The sequence below is a fragment of the Benincasa hispida genome, unplaced genomic scaffold (assembly GCF_009727055.1).
Source record: "Benincasa hispida cultivar B227 unplaced genomic scaffold, ASM972705v1 Contig587, whole genome shotgun sequence".
NCBI lineage: Eukaryota > Viridiplantae > Streptophyta > Magnoliopsida > Cucurbitales > Cucurbitaceae > Benincasa > Benincasa hispida.
In genome coordinates, this window is record NW_024064949.1 from 489,647 (window position 1) to 511,896 (window position 22,250).

Consider the following 22,250-nt stretch of genomic DNA (forward strand, 5'->3'; position numbering starts at 1 on the left):
CCTTCGGGATTCACCAGTTTTGTGGGCATACTTAACTTACAATAGGATAGGACCCAGTCTCTTGTCTGTTTCATGTGTTTATGTGCCATATGCGGGTATCTAGAGGACATAGATGCCTAGCCTGACCCCAGTGGTGGGGCTACTTACTGAGTATTTCATATTCATTCTTTCTTATGTTGATGTTTCAGGTAAGTGTAGAGATGCACCGGCGATGGCGCAGCGGAATTCGTGATCGTGTCACTGGACTAGTTTTTACGCTTCCGCGTCATGAGATTTAGAGTTCTTTTCACGTTTCTCTTAATGTTTAGTTTTGATGTTTGAAACTTATTATTAAGAATTGTTTTTCATATGTATTTATTAACCTTTATGATTTATGGCTACCCTATTATTGTTTTTAACAATTGCATTTAATAAATGTCTTTTGAACTTCTCTTGTTTTAATTAGCATTTATTTCAAATAACTGAGCGTCGTTTTAAATTCTTTGCATGCATTTATTTTGGTAACGACCTTACCTAAGTCCTAGAAGGTCGGGTTGTTACAGTTGGTATCAGAGCCCATGTTTTGGGTTCTATAGACTGACTTACTATGTAAGTCTAGATTGTCCCTATGGCCCATGAACAGATTCCTCGTCATCGCCAGTACGTCCTATCAATTACAAGTTTTATGATAGTTGTGCATTAAAATATTTGTTTAGCTTAAATGCACCAGTTATGTTCTAATACTAGGTCAGTGACTCGTTAGAAGTTATTATAAGAGGATTATCAGGTACGACATTACAAAAGGAGGAAAATAAAATAAAATAAATTATGAGGTCACTTGACACTAGTTTATCTCATGAAAATTATATTAGAAACGAACAAATACATATACCTCAGTTCAGAAATCTTAAAGGTTGATGAAACTATGTAGAGTTATGACAGTTTAGAAATAAAGGTATTTATATATTTAAGCCAAGGAATAAATTGTCGAGACAAGAATTGACCAAGGACTAGTGTTATGTTATGTGTTGGATATTGCAATTTGTGGTAGTATAAATACGCAGGCCAGTACTCAAGTATAAGGTTAAAAAAAAAATTATGGATAAGAAGGACAAGAAGAAGAGACTATGGATCTATTAAAGGTTTTGAGATATTAAAAACCCAACATTTTGAGAAGCAATTTAGAAAGGATTCATAAGTCATAATCACTTGGATAATACAACGACTTGATGGAGTAGATAAAGGATATGTGGTGATATGAAGAATTATTTTGGAATATTTAGCTAAGTTGATGTCATTAAAGGAAGCTAAAATAGTTGGACATGACCTTGGACTTAAAGGGGATAAAGTAAGGTGTTATTTGTTTAGGTGGAAGGATTATTGTAGTATACCTAGACTAAAACCAGAGCCTTATTGTGTTGAGAAGATCCAAGTTAGGCAAATTTGAAGAAACAAAAGTCTTTTGGAGTTTAAAAGTATGCAAATTGGCAAAGAAGAATTCTACAAGATGGAAATTCTTAGTGAGAGATAAGTGTGAATGAGAGGAAAGTATCCAAGAAAGTTTACTCTCTTGGAAAGAGAGAAATTTAATGTGTTCGAAATTCCTAGTTAAGTATGGTTTGAAGGCTTGATAAGAGAGGTTACAAGGTATTGGTTTTGGTGTAAAAAAAGAATACCTCATTATCATGTGAAACTTTAAGACAATATGTGTTAGATGGAAAGATAGCTTAGGTAGGTGATTGGTATAGAACTTTGTTTTAACACAAAAATCTGTTACCGAAATAAAGAGGTTGAGAAGGGATAAGTTAAAAGGGAGTTACTAGTAATAGTAGATGTTCAAGAACTATTGATATGGTATGTTGAGGCTTCATTAGTTAAGACGTAAAGCATTGAACTATGATGCGAATGTTGGGCATTAGTAAGATTTAAGGGATTTTGACTTTGTGTGCAAGTGTTGGAAACATGAACCAGAAAGACCATCAATTTGATTGAGAAAAGAAAATAATCCAATTCGAGGTAGACAATAATGGTATATGCAGAAAAGTAAGTAAGTTGGACCTTCCAATATAACTATTGGTATAAGGGATAGACTTGGCAATAAAGTTGAGTTGATAGTAAGAAGTTACTAAAAGTGGGTTTGGAGCATTACAAGATAGTATGTATTCTCTTGCATGGGCAATGAATTAACTAGCTTTAGGGAGTACGAGTAATCCAAGCTAGGACTTATGAATCAAGAAGGTTTTTTTTTCGTAAAAACCGACTTCAGGGATCAATTATGGTTATTACGAGGTTATGGAATTGTGTTATCAATTGACGGGCGCTTTAGCATCCAGGGACTTCAAAACCTCATTTTCAGAAGGAATTTTAGACTCATCCACCACAGGGTCTAAGTAATGATATGTGATTGTTTTAAAGCTAAAGAATAATATGAGGATTGGTTCAAGCAAGTTGTATAGCCCATGATAGTATAGAGCCTTATGATGGGTTTCTCATGAATGTGAGGCTTAATTAGATAGAGTTATTCTCGGACATGTAGACTCTAAGAAAGACATCACGGTCAGCGTTTCTAGAGTAGAAGCAGATGACCAAATTTAGTTGACCAGATTTGTTCTGGTACGTATCTTCAGATGACACATTATATCGTATGATCAGTTTCTCCACTACACCTATGAAGTTTTCCTTGTGACATAATGGTAAGCTCAAATATCTGTTTTCACTATATAAGAATTTCTTAACTTCATGACCGTTTTCACAGTTCTCAGCTCGGACGTGTAGAAGTGTTGCTGATTTTTTTCAACATCTTAAGTTTCATAGTTATTTATGGAAGGAGTTGTTACACCCCTTTCGATACTAGTTTCAGCTATGTCAAACGATGACCCTTGTTTTGCATCTAGTTTTTTGAAGAGTCTCCAGTTAGCATTGAGTACTTGATTGGATTTTGGTACAATTTTTTTTTACCCATAGACTGATGGTCAAATAGAACGTCTGAACCAGATATTGGAAGATATGTTGTGCGCTTGTGCACTAGAGATTTCAGGGAGTTGGGACTTTCATCTGCATTTAGTGGAATTCGCATATAATAATAACTATCAGACTGCCACTGGCACATTGCCATTTGAGGCTCTATATGGAAAGAGTTGCGAGTCTTCAGTATGCTGTGGTGAGGTTGGTGAGAGGAAATTGCTAGGACCTAAGCTAGTGCAAACCACGAATGAGGAAATATAGAAGATCAAGGCTCGTATGCAAACAACTCAGAGCAGACAAGAAAAAGCTATGCCGATATGAGATGTAAGGACCTAGAATTTGAAATTGGTCATAAGGTGTTTTTCAAAGTAGCACCTATGAAAGGTATTATGAGGTCTGGCAGGAAAGAGAAGTGGAGTTCAAAGTTCATTGGGCCTTTCGAGGTCTTAGAGTGAGTTAGCCCTGTAGATTGCCGATTGGCATTGCCTCTAGCACTGTCTTTAGTTCATAATGTCTTCCACATTTCGATTTTGAGGAAGTATGTGACAGATCCATCCCACGTAGTCAACTATGAGCCCTTGCGATTGAATGATAACTTGAGCTAGGAGGAGAAGTCCATAGAGATCCTTGCCAGAAAAGTAAAGACATTGCACCGACAGGAAATTGCTTTTGTGAAAGTCTTGTGGCAGAATCACCAGTTCAGGGAGGCTACCCGGAGCTTTTTCAAAAATGAACTTTCGAGGATGAAAGTTTTTTAAAGAGGGAATGATGTAACACCCCGTATTTTTTAGTAGTATTAATGTAATTTCAGTAATTTTTTTACTAATTGGGGACATTTTTGGAAGTTTTGGACATTTAAGTGCAATTGTTGGAATTTAAATTATTTAAGTGGAAATTAATATTGGAAATTAATTCCGGAGTTTGGTGTTGGAAATCAAGGGCAAGATTTATTGTTTTAAAAATGGAAAGAAAGAGAATGGAAAAAAAATAATAAAAATAATAAAGGAGAATAGGAAAGAAATAAAATAAAATATATTTTTTTTTCTTTTTCTTTTTCTTTTTCTTTCCTTTTTCTTTTTCCTCTTTTTCTTTCCCCTTCCCGCTTCTTCCTCACGTAGACCTAGTAGCCTTTCACTCCCGTCGCCGACCTCGGCCAGAAGTTCCGACCTCCTCGCTGTTGACCGTTCGCGCCACCTAGATCTGATTCCAGTCGTCGTCGCGAGCCACCCGAGCGCTGAAGTCGATCACACCTGGATCAGATGTCGAGAGCCTCCGTCCAGCCGAGCGCTCGTCCAGACTGCCGCCATCCGAGCCCAAGCTGGTCTCCACCGCCGCTCGCCGTGTAAGATTCTGCCTAGCCGACTCCTTCGTCGCACGTCCACCGCTCTCAGCCCGATTAGATTCGAGCCGCTAACGTCCTCCTCCGCCCAGATCCGAGCCAAGTATCTCCTCCGCTGCCCACCGTGTTGCTGTCAGCTGTTTCCAGCGCCGCCAGTACTGTTCGTTGCTAGAACCCGCCTACACCACTAGACTTGTGTTTTGAATAAGCGATTGATTATTTTTTTGGGCAAGATTTTGGTTGATCTAGTTTGATTACCCATTTGGATTTCGGGTTACAAATTTGTTATCTCTATATTTGGAATCCAGATCCAAGATTGGAGTACTTCGGAGTGCGTAGCATGCTATTTAACGGATTCGATTCGTTCGGCAAGTATTTTTGGTAAGCGTTGTGACCCTTTTTGTTGATTAGCAAGTATTCGAGTCCACCATTTTCGAAATTTCCTTATTAATAAAGTGGGATCCACAATGGAAGGAGTCAAAGCTGAGCCTATAAATAGGCTCTGGAATTCCATTGCAAAAATATACTTGATACGAGGCTATTTTGATATTTATAGATTGAGGGAGAGACTAGTCTAAGTGCTGATCGGAGAAGATCCGGGAAGAATTAAGAGATAAGGCCGAGAGGTGAGTCTCAGGGCAAATCATTTCCATCCCCACCGTTGAAGCTCTGTACCAAGGTCACTTCTACCGGACGAGTAAGTCTGAGAGGGAAGCTCTTCTTTCCATCCAATCCATATGCCGACAAGCAAATCCACCGTCCAGATCTGTGTCAAGACGTTGGCACTCTTCTGTATTTGTTTCTATCTCTATCATCAATTGTATTCATTCTTTTAATCTCTATCATTCACACCATGTATCAGACGCTAAATCTTAGTATTGAATGTCATGATCATTTTCATCTCCATCTTTCTGTGTATTTCCGTTCCTCCGTAATTCGCTTTCTCCATGATGTTTTCTTAATCCCTTGGTAATTAGAATGAATTAAACAAGTGAATTAATCTATGCTAAAGAAATAAATATGTCTAGCTGAAGCATGCTAGACGGCATCTTCACCTGTGACAGCATAAGTGAAGATGTCATTCCTCATGTCGAGAGAAGGTTGGAAGAACGTGTTAACTAAAGCGAGAAATACTTCCAGAGATGAAAGCAGCCTTGCGTTCATTACGTTTATCCCTATTTCACCACAGAGATGTGGGAACGCGACCGATCACCAAGAGGTGTACGCCAAGGGAAAGCGGAACCTTATTCATATCTTTAATGCAATTAATGAACTTGCGATGTTTATACTAATTATCTTTTCTCTTTCTGATCCATACATAAATCCTTGCCACCACATAACACGATCCTTTATATAATATTCACAGTCAGTCTCAAACTCGGTATCATGTATCAGTATCCTGTATCTTGTATCATAATAGCTTAGGTTTATTTTTATCGCACCTTTACTTTATTATCGCAATTTTACTTTACTGCACAATTTTACTTTATCGCATGTACAAACCACACTCTTTTATTAATTGAAAAACCCCGATCGCATATATCACGGACGTAACGCATTAACTAAGCAATCCCTGTGTTCGACCTCGGATCACACCGAAAAACTTGTGTTGGAATTATACTTGGTTTCACCGCAAGGAAACTTGTGACAACGCGTAGCATACTACAAGCATTTCATTAATAACGGATACATCTAGAAGTAGTATTGCATAAAGTTTGAATAAGCATAACACATCATCCACATTCCATTTCCATCCTGAGTCATCAAGTTTATGGCAACATGAGCTTGTATGATCCATCATTCATCACCATTCATGTGCTTATTTAGAAACCATCAATTTTAACAGTTTTACAAGTTTATGGTGCCGTTGTCGGGGACATGGACTTGTATCATGCATCATATATCGTAATGCGTATGCCTAAGATAGAAATATTCATCAATTATGTTTACAGGTTTATGGCGCCATTTCCGGGGATTGGTAACGGTTATTGTTGAGTATGTTTATGATATTTTGCAGGACAGATCTCTTTGTACTGGCTGTTCATCGCAGAGAGCACTCTAACAGTTTATAAGTATTAGGATTGAACCAGAATTCGAAGCTGACCTAGAGATCAAGCGTACATTTCGCGCAAGGGCATGCTAGAACCGAGCGAGGCAAATGAAGGCTAATATGGCAGATAATAATAATGATAACGTGGCTTCTGCAAGAAATCAAGGGGTGGGACGGCCAGCACAAGATCCAGTTTTCCTTGTTGTTGACCGCAACATTCCCATGGGAAACTACGCGGTGCCCAATCTGTATGATTTTTCGCCCGGAATTTCAAGACTGATAGTCGAGAAGAACGCAAGATTCGAGATCAAACGTCATGCTCCAAAATGATCCACAATACGGGCAATTTGGGGGTCGCAAGGTGATGACCCACATGCCCACCTGACCAGTTCATCGAGATGTTGCAACATCTATATACCTGGCGTTACCCTGAAGGTATCAGATTATATCTCTTCCTTACACCTGAGGGATGAGGCCAAGAGTGGCTCATTCATTAGAGCCTAACGAGATCATTCATGGGATCCGCTGGTTGAGCATATATAAGAAGTTCTTCCTTCACTGTCAACGCAAGCGATGGAAGGACGTGTTGAACTTTGAACAGATGGATAATGAACCTGAGCAGCTTGGGTGCGATTCAGAAGACTGGTGAAGAATTGCCTGCATATCGGGATACCCATTGTGTCTGATGGAACATTCTATAATGGCCTGAACAGATCATGACAGGTTGTTGCTGACGCCTCCGCGCAAGAGGTTTATGGATAAAACGTATACTGACCAAAGTCATCCTTACCGATCTCGCGAACATGGATGACTGGGTCCAACGATGGATACGGAGGATGAGCTCCGAAAGAAGAATAAATGAAACTGTCATTGTCCCTGCGAGACAAAGACCTTGGCCGCCCAGATGGCCCAGTGACCTTATCCTCCAGTCGATGGCAATAATCAGGTGCCCTCTCACAAGGATCAGCGCAATCCACTGCGCCGGCTCAAGTGCCGCAATCAGTTGCGTTAATTGTGGAGAGCCCATGCCGACGGACATGTGCCTCAAACGTCCAACAAGTATACGCTATCCAGAACACCCACAGCAAACGTACAATTCTTTGGAGACATCCTACTTCGGTTGGAAGGAAATCAGAACAAGGTGCCAAGCAACATCAGAATGCAATTCAGGGAATCGAGGAAACTTCACCCTTTACCACAATCAGAACTAGGTCAACAAAGACAATCACAAACCAACAACTACCTCAACACCTCAGCAATTCATTGGAGCCATGCTCAAGCAATAATGGATAAAATGAGCATTTGCAGATGCAAGCGTCTCATAAAAAATTTGAGATTCAAGTGGGCAGCTGGCATCTGAGCTCCGAAATAAACATCTGAATGTTGCTCCAACAATCTGAAGCCCCTGGATCTCATGAAAGAAACATGTCCCTGAAGACATTGAGCAGTAAGCTGGACCCTGCAGAGGGTGGATTGCGTCCATCAAAAATATATCTTCGATCATATCTATCTATGTTTACTTACTTCTTAAATCTGTCTTTACTGATTTATGAACTTTTGTCTTTACTGCTTCATTCAATTGTCTTTTAATGCTTTATGAATTTAAGATTCATTTAATTCTCTGTATTTATTCTTTACTCTCTTAATTTCTTACTTTTCTGTATAATTGCGTTATTCTTAACTTGGTGAATGATTGGAAAATAAGAAGAAATGATACTCTAGTCTTATGACTTGCTTGATGAAAAAAATGAAATATATATATATATTATATATATATATATATAATATATATATATATAATTAATAATAAAACAATCAACACCGGTAGCAATTGCGATAATGGACGCATCTTGTACCAACAAGATACACTTTGCGTTCATCCAGCTCAAATACATTGCGCTGAGGGGAGTGTTGCGCGCGTATGTGTTCTTTGCCCGTCCTTAGCAAAAATTGCACTATGTTGAGGTAGTGATGCGCTGGTAGAAATACCGTGCGCCCATTCTCCAGAAATGCGTCTAGTTAAGGGGTGTGTTGCGGGGATACATGCGTTGTTGCCCGTCCTCTGCAAAGATGCATTTGCGTTGATGAACTCTGCGTTATATCTTTACCTTGTGCCCATTCAAATAAAACATTAAAGATAATTCTTTTTGCAAATTGAGAAGTCCAATCGTTTCGTATTCGAAAGAAATGATGATTGAGTAGGAGAAAGGATGTTTTCTCTGATACCTCATAAATGGGGGGAGTGCAAATGGCAGGCCTTTTGAGTATCTCGAGGCCTGCCACCACAGAAATAGCGTTGGGCCCATCAAGGCCCAACCTATAAATTGACACCACCCCCACTCCCCCCGTTTGTGAGCTCATTTTGAATCTTTTTGCAATCAGAAACCCTAGCCTTTGCATATCAAATCTTTCTTTCTTCCCAGAATCCTAAAATTCTTCCCAGTTCTCTTTCACTCTTGCACCAAAGACAGCTGGCAGCGCGCAACCATGAGTACTTCAATTTTCCGACAGCGTACCTTCATGGTCCCATGTGCCTCCACATCTTCAGCAGCCTCTGATCTTTGAAGAAACTCCTCCCGTACCATATCAAAACCCTCATCCGGAACCTCCTGCTCCTCAATAATTTTTACATTTATTTTTTTTATTGCAGCCATTCTGTATTTTTATTTCAATTCATTTATTTTTCTATGTTAGCTAAATTCTTTGATTCTTTGTACAGGCAAAAATTTTCTGTATTGCGATAGTTGTAATCTCTTGTATACTTAGTTAATTTTCAATACAATTGAGTACATATTCTCTCTATATGTCTTTGCCTCTTCGTTATCATCCTTTGTTAATATCTGCGATATTCTTAATATTTTATTTTTGCGTTCTTCATTACGTTGCCATGATGTATTATATGCATACACTTAATAACATTTCTCATACTTTGTAATTTCTAACTAACACTTAGTTAATTCTTAGCTATAGCAATACTTTACCTTTTATCTTTCAAAATTCTGCTAAAACCTTCTTTTTGAAATTTTTTCTAAGTGATTGCCTATTCTTTCCAAACAACGCAATGAGGACCTTGCGCATCTCTAAATTTGGGGTGGGGAAGGTAATGCGAAATAAGAATAAAGAGCTTGGTAGCAATTTCTTGCTTCCCAAGGCTTTTACACTGTTCTTCTCTACTATGCTAAAAAGATAATCTTGCTCTCGCAAGAGTCGACCCTCTCTCTATTTTTCCACGCCTCTTGGGTTCTCTCTCAAGCTGACCAGGGTGATCTTCCGGCATCTCTTCCCTTCTCTCACTCCGCCTTCTAAGTATAAGAAAGCTATGAACAAGGCTACTTCTATCTATGGAAAAAATTGTCGAACTGAACGAACTCCTTTACTGAAGGTGGCCTTTGGTATTTATAGAGCTTCGGGGTGAGAGGATTCTTCTCTATTATGATTGCACATTGATTCTTTATCTGATGCACCGAATATTTGTCACCGAAAAGTTGAGTGTACCTTCTACAGTAGGTTGTTAATGGCTTGTCAACTTAATTCGGAATCGACAGTCATCAGCTTTTCTGTCCCATCGTGATTTATTACGTTCTTCGCCTAGATGTGCCCACCATGATGCGTCGGTTATATGTGGCAAACTTCTTGAGTAGATATTCGCAAGCACAAATAATCACATAGCCTTACATCAACGCAATCTCTTAATGCACTCAACTGTTGATTTTTTTAGATCGCATTTTCTGCCTTGCGTCAATGCATATTCTGCACAAAAATACATAAGTTAACTGTTTTAATGCGATGGACGCATGCGATCGAAATATTGTGAATTTTATGCTTTTGGACGCAATATTGTATATTTTTATCATCACGATCCTACATTGTTTTATAACTTAGCACTATAATAACATGCATTTCTGCCCATTATCACTCATCAGGAACTTAATGGCCGAGTGATCTGTATAGATGGTTGTTGACGCACCAACTAAATAAGATCTAAATTTTTCAATTCCGAACACTCAGCTAGCATTTCCTTCTCCGTAGTTATGTAATGTTCCTGAGAGTCGTTCAAAGTCTTCAACGCATAGGAGATGGGGTGTATCAAGTTCCCTTTTTCTGCCCCAGTATGGTTCCAACTACAACGTCGCTTGCGTCACACATCAGAATGAAGCATTGCATCCAGTCCGGTGCTATTAGTATCGAAGCTGTAGTTAATGCATATTTCAGTGTTTCAAATGCGTCGCGGCAGTCATCATTAAATAAATCGGGTCGGTTGGCTTCTAATAGTGTGCTTAAAGGACGCGCAATTTGAGAAAACCCTTTTACAAACCTTCTGTAGAAGCCTGCGTGTCCTAGAAAACTTCGTAATGCTTTTACATTTGATGGTAAAGGAAGTTTGGCTATGACATTTACTTTGGCCTCATCAACTTCCAGTTCGGCTTTAGACACCTTGTGACCCAAAACAATGCCTTCAGTCACCATAAAGTGACATTTTTCCCAATTTAACACAAGATTTGTTTCCTCGCATCGCACGGGGGCGACCTCCAAGTTGTCTAAGCACGATTGAAAGGAGTCTCTAAAAACTGAAAAGTCATCCATAAAAACTTCAACGGTCTATTCAAGGAAGTCGGAGAAAATTTCCAGCATGCATCTTTGGAACTTTCCTGGTGCGTTGCACAGTCCGAAAGGCATGCATCTAAATGCGAACGCTCCAAATGGGCAAGTGAATGTCGTCTTCTCTTGATCTTCCAGGTCGATTAGAATTCAGTTGTAGCCAGAGTATCCATCTAGAAAACAATAGAATTCTTTCCCAGCTAATCGGTCAAGCATTTGGTCAATGAAGAGGAGAGGGAAGTGGTCCTTCTTGGTTGCCGCATTGAGTTTCCTATAATCCATGCAGATGCGCCAACCCGTGACAGTCCTTGAAGGGATGAGCTCGTTGTCACTGTTGACTATCACTGTTGTACCTCCCTTTTTAAGGATGCATTGAACTGGGCTTACCCAGCTGCTATTGGATATGGGGTATATTACTTCTGCGTCCAACCACTTAATGATCTCTTTCTTTACTACTTCCTTTGTTATTGGATTTAGCCTACGTTGAGGCTCAATTGATCCAATTTTCCCCTCTTCTAGCCTGATTTTGTGCATGCAGTATGATGGGTTGATGCCACGGATGTCAGCCAGCATCCATCCTATTGCCTGCATGTGTTTTTGCAACATCTGCAAAAGAGAACATTCATTAGGCTCAGAAATATTTACTGAAATAATTACAGGTAGGGTGTTGTTTGATCCAAGAAAAGCATATTTAAGGTGGTTAGGTAAAGGTTTCAGTTCAATTTTTTGTGGTTCTTCCAATGATGGACGCGCTGGCTTCGTCTGCTACTCACTCAGACTTGGCAGCTCAAGTTTCTTCATGGTTTCTTCCAATGCAAGGACCTCACAAACTTGGGCCGCTCTTCTTCGGGCAACTTTATTTTGTTAATTTGACATTCTTCATTATCCGGAAATTTTAATGTGTTTAACACATTAAATTTCATTTTCTGGTTGTCTACGCGCATGGTCAGTTCTCCCTTGTGCACTGATGATGGGCAGAAATTTACGTCATTATAGGCCTTTTATTTAGAATTATGAGGGCTGTTAAGTAGAATATGCTGCGATTATATTAGGAATTCTTGAGAAAACGGGTTTGCGTTGATCGACATTAAGAATCTCGACTAACCCACTATTATGCATTATGCATTCAATTGTTTATTTTGTAGCAACCGCAGAAAGCGATCGCATGCGCGGGAGCCAGGCTATCGAAGGACGACCGCATGCGGGGAATCTCTCCATCGCAGAGGCGAACACATACGTTCGACGCATGGATGTTGCGGCCATCAACCACATGCGTCCATCGCATAGAAGTTACGGCTGTCAAGCGAATGTGGTCATCGCAGAGAGATTGCAGCTACATAATGATAACCATAATAGAAAAAAGACCTCAAGGTTGGTGGAATGCAAACATGAACGCATACATTGGGATAATTAAAAGATGATGTTGACATTTCACCTACCACGCCGTTAGCAGCAGAAATTCAGAAAAGGATCATCATGTAAGACCCTAACACCAAAACTAAAGTTAAATAAAGAAGGAAAAATACCAAGTAGGAAGAAACCACTCCAATTTCTCAAGGAAGAATAACCAAGGGACCAAACACTTAAGAAAGGCTTAAGGTATGGTGAACGCAAGAAGAAATAAGGGATGGAAGAAAGAAAGCTTAGGAAAATTTGTCTAAGAGTTGCATATCACCAAGCAAATACATGTAGGAGCCATAAGGGCAAAATAAGCTAGCATGTGTCGAGGCCAAGCGCGCAAGCCGTGCGCCAAGCGCACAGGCCGTGCGGTAGGGACGCGCGCAGGCCATGCGTCAAGTGCGCGTTTATACGCCGGAGCTTACGCCTATTCGTCCGAGGAGAACGCGCGCCTATTCGTCTATGCGACCGGGAGTGCACGCCTATGAATCAATAGGGGACGCGCAGCCTACGCGTTGATGAGCGTCGGTCTATGCGTCGAGCGAGCGAGCCACCTTATATGATGCCAAGTGACCATGCGTCGATGTACTAGTTCAAACGCACACCCACGCGGCTGAGAGGGCCTATGCAGCCAAACCAACCATGCAAATGCACCATGCATTGATGGTCTAACACATGCATTCACTAGGTCAGGCAAGCCTATGCGTTGAAAAGCCACCCTATGCGTTGGTGGAGATCACTTCATGCATTGGCCAAGGAGGAATTGATGAGGAATTTTAAGAGAAAAAGCCAAGAATTTCGAATAAAAGACTTAAACATTTGGATAGAAAAATACGTGAAGTATTTAAAGAAGTGATGTGGCAAAAGGAGAATCACATAAAAACTAAGTATGAGGTGGCTAAGAGAGATTTCATGCAACTTAAGCAAGCATGAGGTGGGTGAAGGAGATTTCATGCAGCTAAGGGGCTTTTGGCTGGCAAGCTAAGGAGGAAACAACACAAGGCTAGCCTAGGGGTAGACTTAGTAGACTTCATGTTGGCAGCCTTAGAGTTAGACAAATAGTAGATGTGTTGTCAACTTGGGGTGAATTTGAGATGGCTATAAATAGGGAACTTGGGCAAAGGAATTCATTCATACCAGCCTCAAAGTCGTAAATTGAGGGCATTTTAAGGAGCAAAATTAAGTTATTAGGCAAAATTGAGAGAAAAAGGGGTTGCTTAGTGAGTATTCTTGGGCCAAAATAACCTCTAAAGGACCAACCTTGATATTTTGGCAGTTTCTAAGTGGAGTAAGCTGGTATTTTCGATAAATGGTGATATTCTAGCTAAAGTTTAACATTTTGACTTACATAGCAAGTATTAAACTAAGGAATTTCCATGTATATGGAGAAATTCACAGGGGAGTAGTCAAAAGGGTGATTTTAGTGGAACACGTGCAGACGATGAGTGTCTACGTAGCTTTATGCTTTGATATGTGAATAAATGCATATGTAAGTACAAAATACATGCTTTTGATGATATGATAACTGCCATGATATTGTTTCTGAAATGACTATGGAAACTGAGATTATACCCTGATTACATAGTTAGCATGCTTAAGAAAAGGTGCTTGGCAGAAAAATATAGTCGGCCTCGGTCGGCGAGAAATAATAGTCGGTGACGACCGGCGGGAAATATAGTTAAGTACCTAAGCATGACTAGCGAGAAAAAGAAATAGTCGGTGTGCACATTGGCGAGAAATGGGTCATAGGAGGTTTCCATAGGTGATTGTGATGACTGATAATGATATATGCATGCCAAGTATAGCATGGGACTAAAGGTTATTGATTGCATGAATATATCCATGATCATGCATAAGTTATCCTGAGATTATTATCATATGATTGATTTCCCATAAATGATGATTTGCAAAGTGATTTCTGTTTTAAAAGAACCACTCACTGGGCTTAGTAGCTCACACTCCTGTCTCTTATACACATCTAGATGTGTATAAGAGACAGGCTTAGTAGCTCACACTCTTCCAAATTTTTTCTTATATCCCCCCCAGGTAGCAAAGTGGAGCGTTCAAAGAGGAGTCCACTACCCACCACCACCTTAGGATTTGGTAAACTCTCAGGGCACGACTCAGATCATGTAACAAAGTATAGAGAAAAATTTTAACTATATGTATAGATGGATAGGTGGAATATTGTAAATCTATTAAAGTCTGTAAGAAATATGAGGGATATTAAATATGAGTGTTGACTTGAGATACTACTGGTTACCCTCACGCTCCCTTCCCGATCTTAGGGATTAAGGCTTGGGAGGGGGGGTGACAGCTTGGTATCAGAGCAAAGGTTTACGTAAAACCTAGGGAAAGGTTAAATATGAAAGTTGAGTCTAGCCTAGGCATAAATGGAATCTAGGAAAATAAATGGGAAAATAAAAAGGGGATAAGTTTAGAGCCACAACGGTCTCAGAAAAAGGCTTACCTAAGGTAGGAAAAGCCAAATAATAGAAGTTAGGATAGGTCAACACTTAAAAAAAAAAAAAAAAAAAGATAGGTATGATAAACTATATTAGGAAAACCTAAAATAAAATCAGAAAGAGGTTAGGGAAAAATAAATAGTAGATGGACATAGGAAAACCTGGAAAGAAGGGGGAAATGGAAATGACTAGTAAGTAATAATCTGAATAATGTCTATTGTAGGGAATGGATCTGAGCGGAAGAAATTGGTGAAGCATGTAGCAAACCACTAGGAGGTGTGCATTGCGCGAGTGTTGTGAGAAAACCTTATTTGCTTAGTGTGAAGTTGTGGCAATGCTTGTCTATAAGTGGACGCAATACTTGTCTATGAGTAGAATCAGCAGCAACTAACTACCCAGAAGGGTAAGTGGTTGGTCGCATTAAGCAATGTAAGCAAGTGTTCACTAGGGATAGGAATAATCTTACGTCAGCCAGGTTTATGCGATTACCTTGTCTTATGAGCGGTCATTCATCATTTAGGCATACTTGGGAGAGTAGTCTAAAAATCAAATCTAAGTCTTGGGAGAGCGGATTGGATCGCATAAGCAAGAATGGGAAACTTAGGAATAAACTTCGTTTACTACTACACAACGTATGCACCCTTTAAGTAGGATATGGTGGTATGCGGCCATATAGAGGCTTAGAAATAGGCTTCTCGACACTATCACATATACATCGCATGCGTCTACGTCAAGTGTGTATAGCATGATCGCATAGCTTGCATTGGCTGGGGTTACCCTTGCGGTCAGGCTTAGTGTTGTACTGAAGACATCCTCGCTTTTTCATCTAGTTTTCCATGCATTTTACTACGCGTCAACCGTTGTCGTGTCTCTACCTCTCAGTCATACTTCTACTACTTAATCTGTTAATTAGGAGTAGGAGTAGTGCTTAGTCCATAACCCCCATCATTCTTTTATTTTTTCGCCGCAAACATATTACCACATAACATTTAGCAATAAGTCCCTAAGTTCGACCTCGGATCACCCGAGAAACTTTCGTTCTCGTTATACTTGGCGAGAGCGTAAAAAAACTTGTGACAGGAACGCATGGTCATTGCATAAGAGATTAACGCATACATCCCATTCCAACGCATGACCACTGACGCATGAGAACAAACGCATAACCTAAGACATGCATCGCATAATTGCATTCACAAATTTACATCATCATGCATGTCTATTAGTACTTTCCCAGTGGCGAGAAAGAGTATTCCAAGAATGATTGGTACATCCTTGCCAGCTTCATAATCAAGGATGATGAAATCCTCCTAGAATATGAATTTTTCAACTTTCACCAAAACATCCTTAATCTTTCCTTCAAGATATGTGATCGTTCTATCAGCGAGTTGAAGCGTTACGGAAGTGGGATGCACTTCAACAATTCCTAATTTCTTGAAAATTGAAAGTGGCATGAGGTTGATGCTTGCTCCCAGATCACACAGTGTATGTCCTATGTCCAGCCCTCCGATTGAGCACGGGACTATGAAGCTTCCCAAATCCTTTTGTTTCTTAGGTAATTTGTTGCTAACTAACGCATCACACTCCCACGTTAGAGAAATTACTTCTGTCTCGCTGATTCTCCTCTTCTTTGTCAGAATATCCTTTAGGAATTTAACGTACTTTGACATTTTTTCTAAGGCTTCTACAAGTGGGATATTAATGTGCAGTTGCCTCAGAAGTTCAAGAAAACGCTTAAACTACTGCTCATTATTCTTCTTCAACAAGCATCTGGGAAATGGTGCTTTCAGTTGCACCGCAGGTTCTCCTTCGTTAGACATGCTTTGGTTCGAATGGCTTGTAGATTCTGGCGTCTGTTCTTCTTGATCTTCCAATTTCGTCGGGCATGTGTTGTGCTCATTTGAAGGTTTCTTGGTTTTTGGGTTCACGGTTCCTTCTACAAGAGGTTTGCCACTTCGCATTGTCATCACATGACATTGCTCTTTTCTGTTGTTATTTCTTAGGGTTTCCGTATTGCTGGGCAAGACTCCTGGCGGTCGATTCTTCAGCTCACTAGCAATTTTCCCCACCTATATCTCCAAATTTTTTATGGATGACGCTTGGCTTTTAGCAATGCGTCGTTCTAGGCGATATATTCCTTTAAAAGCTTTCAAGCGGAGAAGTTGAACTTGACGCATGACTTCCTCTATTAATGGATTGTTGGTGTGGTTGCTACGATGGCTGGAATCCAGGCGGCGGTCCTTGCCTATGCTACTGATTTACCCCTGGTTGGTGTTGCTCTTATTGGTGACCTCCTCAAGAGAAATTTGGATGGTTCCTCTATCAAGGATTATAGGTGTTCGAGAATGGGTTATTTTTAATAAAGCATGTCGACTGCGGATTATGTGGGCAATCAATGTAGGAATAAGGATCTCCACAACCCACACAGTTAACCATGTGTTGTACGAATTTTTCCACCTGATTTACCTTTTGCGAGTGTGATGCGTTCCACAGTGATATATTCTGCAAAAGGTTTGTCATGGTAGCCATTTGTGCAGAGAGCGTGGCTATTGCGTTAGAATCAATAGAGTTCACATTCTGAGATCGTCTTCTCCTATCTGCTCTTGCGTCATAAGTGTCATCTACCCATTCTATATTATACTTGGTGATGCGGTCCAGTATTTCCTTAGCTTCGTTATAAGATTTGCCCATGATACTACCAGCTGCAGCTGCATCGGCTGCCATTTGAGATGCTCTATTTAATCCACCATAAAAGGTTTCCATCTGGATAGTTAACGGTAGTCCATGATTGGGGCAATTCTTTACTAATCTTTTAAAGCGCTCTCATGCGGCACTCAAGGTTTTGAATTCTTCTTGCTCGAAGTTCATTATTTCTCTCCGCCTCCTTCATTTGTGGTGGGTGGGAAATATTTTTGCATGAATTTCTCCACCAACTTTTCTCAGGTCATGATCTCCTTAGGCTCCAAAGAACTTACCCATTGCTTTGCGTCGTCACGAGAGAATATAGGAATAAAGATGGCCTGATAGCTCTTGGAGTGATCCCAAGAATCACAAATGAGTTACACATCTCCAGAAAACGTTTCATGTGGCCGTGAGGGTCTTCTCCCCGAACACCCTCAAACTGGTCAGCTGTTTGAAGCATTTGTAACATCACAGATTTCATCTCAAATCTTGTCCCATCGGGCGTTGGATATATGATCCTTAGTGAGAAATCATACAACACAAGAAGACGCATACTCCCGCATGGGACGCGTACTACTGTTTGCCATTATGATAGGATTTTGAGCAGTATGGGCTAGTTGTTGAGCTAAGTTATGATTTGCTTGCTCGTCTGCCATTTGTTGTTGCCTGATTTGCTATTTGAGTAGTTCTTGCCTTAACCTACGGTGACGATTAGATCGATTTTTTCGTCGGAAGGTTCTTTCAACTTCGGGGTCATATACAAGTTCAGGAGTGTTTTCCCTTCTCATAAACATTTACAAGCTTCAGCTTAGCTTGTAATACTCCCTCAGCTGTAGTTTTCCTACAAGCAAAATTTCTAGTTAGTTTTGATGCTAAATCACCAACAACGGCGCCAAAAACTTGTTCGTTGAATTCATAATGCGAGCTTAGGAGTGTATTGTATAAGGTAATTGGAAAAATAAGTGCAAATGTGAATGATGCGTTGATGCGTTAGTGATGCGTTAGTGATGTGTGAAAGGACGTGCGACACTCCTCTTTATACGTTCAAGTTTTCCTGAATCAAATCCAAGTATAAATCCAACTCAAGTTCCTGGTAAGTCCAGGGTCAAACTCAGGGATTCAGATTAAAGCTAACGCAGAGCTTGTGTTGTAGCTAATGTAGAACTATCCTAAGTAAATGCAGAATGAGTTATTTACACTAAGTTTGTTGTGTGAGTGCAAGAAGATACAAAATGGTCAAGTAGAAAACAGGGGGTCGTTTGAAAATAGAGTCTAGTGCATGGGATATGCACCGATCTAAGTGAGATGTACACATACAAGAATATGATGTGGATGAAATGACTTGCTTATCTCTGTTTATGCGTTAGATTTCTGCTTACTTTCTATTCAGCACTTCTCAATGGGAATGTCATACAATTTCCTATCTCTAGGATGTATACGTTAGTCATAGAATGCAATAAAACACTAGTGCGTCTATCTCTAGATGTACCAAGCGTTTCTAACTTAATACTTGCTTACTTATTCTCTCGAATACTTCAAGCTAAAGTAGCTTTTATCAAGTGATTCAGTTGGCTTAGGCGTTTAGAAATGGATTTTGCATAAAGTTATAGATGCATCTAACGTAAAGCAAGAAATAAACAATGGCGAAGTGAAGTAGATCAAATATGTGAATTCATAAAGAAACCGATTGTCTTTACAAGATCAATACTCAATCAAAAGAGATGAAGAGAATTATAATTCAGATGAAAAGAAAGGAGTCAAGCCGTAGAGTACAATGTCTTGTCCTCTTTGGCCCAATTCAAATTCGTGTACAACCAACTTGTAGAAGAAATAGAAGGAAATTCTCTCTCGAGCTAAGCTTTTTCCACTCCTTGATCGACGATGGGGGTGGTTCTCTTCCTTCTTATGTTCTTCTTGTCACAGCAGCACAACTAAGTCTCTAAATTTCAGAATTATACAAATTGAGCTAAGATCCCCTCATCTGGTGGGAAGTCTTCTATTTATAGGCGTTGTTCTTCATCAACTTGATGATGGGGCAACATTAAATTCCATACCCTGGTCAGTCGCCTGACACTCATACTTTTCATACGCCGCCAGCTACAAATTCCCATGCTTGTAAGTGGTGATTTGACACAAACAGCCTGAATCAATGAATATTTCTTGCATTGAAACCCCTCTGACGCATGCCTATGCATTGACGTTGCCTACGACACTAGGAATCTTTGTTGAAATCCTGCAATATTATGCGTTAGCGCCGCAGTATTTCAGTAATAAACACTCTTTTGCATGAGTTTGGTAGTGTTTGAGTAATTCCATGCATTTTCTCTAAGAATGATGAGATTTTATCATTAAAGACCCTATTTGTTCCTCTAATTAAACAATAATGTATCAAATACATTATATCAATTATATCATATATAATTGAATTAATTGAATTATATCATATATAATTAAATTCCCTCTTATTGATTTGAACATTTCAAGTTAACCCAAAAATTGATTCTCAACTTAATCCCATTGACCTACTAAGGGGACCACATGGACTTGTAGCTTGAAGCTCCAACGGTACGTGAATAACTGATTAAACTTTTTAATCACATTATCCACCATCTGTTAACTGTCGACACTCCACTAAAGACCGGTAGTTGCATTCTTCGCACTACAGATATATTTCTGTATCCATTGGATATAACCAATCAACAGTACGATGACCCTTCACAAATCGTTCGTAGGTACAACTAAGCCAAATTACCATTTTGCCCCATGTAGTTACATCTAACTCCTTAAGTACCATTGATCCCTCTAATGAACAACAAATCATAGTCTCACTATGACTAAACCCCTCTCTAGCCAAGAGAGGGTGTAGAGCCACATTGTTCAAGACCCGAAATCAGCTTTTAAGGGAGTAATTTATCTACTTACCTCGACATCAGGGAAGGAGTGAATTCCATCTTGTGTAGTTGAGTTCCCAGCTCCTCAATCAGATGAATCCCCCAAAATGGTAGGCTTGTTGAGTCGATAATCTGGCCACTCTCACCCATGCAAATCAAAATACCGCCCTCATAGGCAAGAGTTCATAACTCACTCAGGATTAAGGTCATGTTACCTATGGTCATCCTAGTGAAATGAATGTCTCAATTATGAACGATGTTATATAACGAGACTAAACATTTCGTGGCCCGGTCTTATAAAAACTCCTTTGTATAGAATATCTCCGCTCGCATGTCTAATACATGTTGATTAGGATCAGATCATTTGTAGCACTTTACAACATTCGTAATACCTACAAAGCGGGCCATACTCGTAGCGTTACCAGGATAAGGTACCCAGCCTTATCCATATACTACAGACCATTTAGGTTATCACTTAAACACGATCTACCTGTATGTCTCCACATACATGTTTAAGTTACAACGATAACCATGGATGTTAGTTTATTGGTTTGTGGTTAATGCAACTAAAATATCAAATATTTCATAGATAAAAGTGAATAAAATATCATATATTATTAATCACTAAAATGTTTGTTCAAACAAAATTTACAAACTACAGGACCCTACGAGATTTAGGGCATCGACCCTAACAAATGGTATTTAATACCCATTTATATTAAATTCAATATATGAATCTGATAATTGGTAGAAATACAAGTTATTACAGCTCAAATTAGTAAAACAATGAGAGAAAGCGATGGTAAAATATGCAATATTATGTCTTAAAGCGCCAAACTAAAAGGAATTGCAATCGTAAGTGCTTATTGCATAAAAATAGTTAATTTACCTATTTTGTGCAGGTACAATGCGATGACGCATATGAAATTGTGATCCAAGGGCACAATGCGACAACGCGCCTGAAAGTTGTGATCGCAAGACATGCGCTCGTAAGAAGTTTCGCAAAAAGTGATCGCATAAAGACCTCGCATCAAGGCGACAGTATAATAAAACATGATGGGACGTAAAGCTGATAACGGTCGATTCCGCATTCAGTTGACAAGCCGTTAAAAGCCACATTGTAGCAAGTACATTGAACTTTCGGTGACTTTTAAACGGCACAACAGACTAAGGAAATTAATGCCGCCCATCATTGCAATCATTAGCAAGAAAAGCTACTTCACCTTGAAATCTATAAATACTGAATGCCACCAAAGAGAAAGAGGTCAATCCACGCACATACATATACATATACATAGAGGACGGAGAGAGCAAGGAGACAAGGCGAAGCCGAGAGAAATCGCTCCCGAACAGATCGAGAGACTTTCAGAAAGCAATACAAAGGAGAGAAGGCCAACCTTTGCGAGAGCAAGATTCTACAACTAGAACGGAGTTGAAGTGATAAGAAGCAGTGTAAAAGGCCACGGGATGCAAGACATTGCTTATCGGGCTTGTTATCTCTCAAATCCATTTGTTATTTTGTATTCAGTACTTTATTTGCAGAAAATGGAAACTTCATTTCGATTTATGTTCAATCTCTCCACACCATGCATGAGTAGCTAAATTTCTAAATGAGTTGAGAAGTACTTAGCTAGCATGACTTAAGATATGCATTTTATGCGATCATCTTGTCTTATGTATGCATCATTCATTCTTTGGACGTACTTAAGAAAGTAGTCTGAAGATAGAATCTAGGCTTGAAAGAGTCGGATTAGATCGCATAAGCAAGAGTAGAAACTTAGACATAAGTTCTATCTGCTATTTACACATTGCATGCGCCCTAGAAATAAGAATGGTAATATGCGGTCACCTTGTCTTATGTGTGCGTCATTCATCATTTGAACATA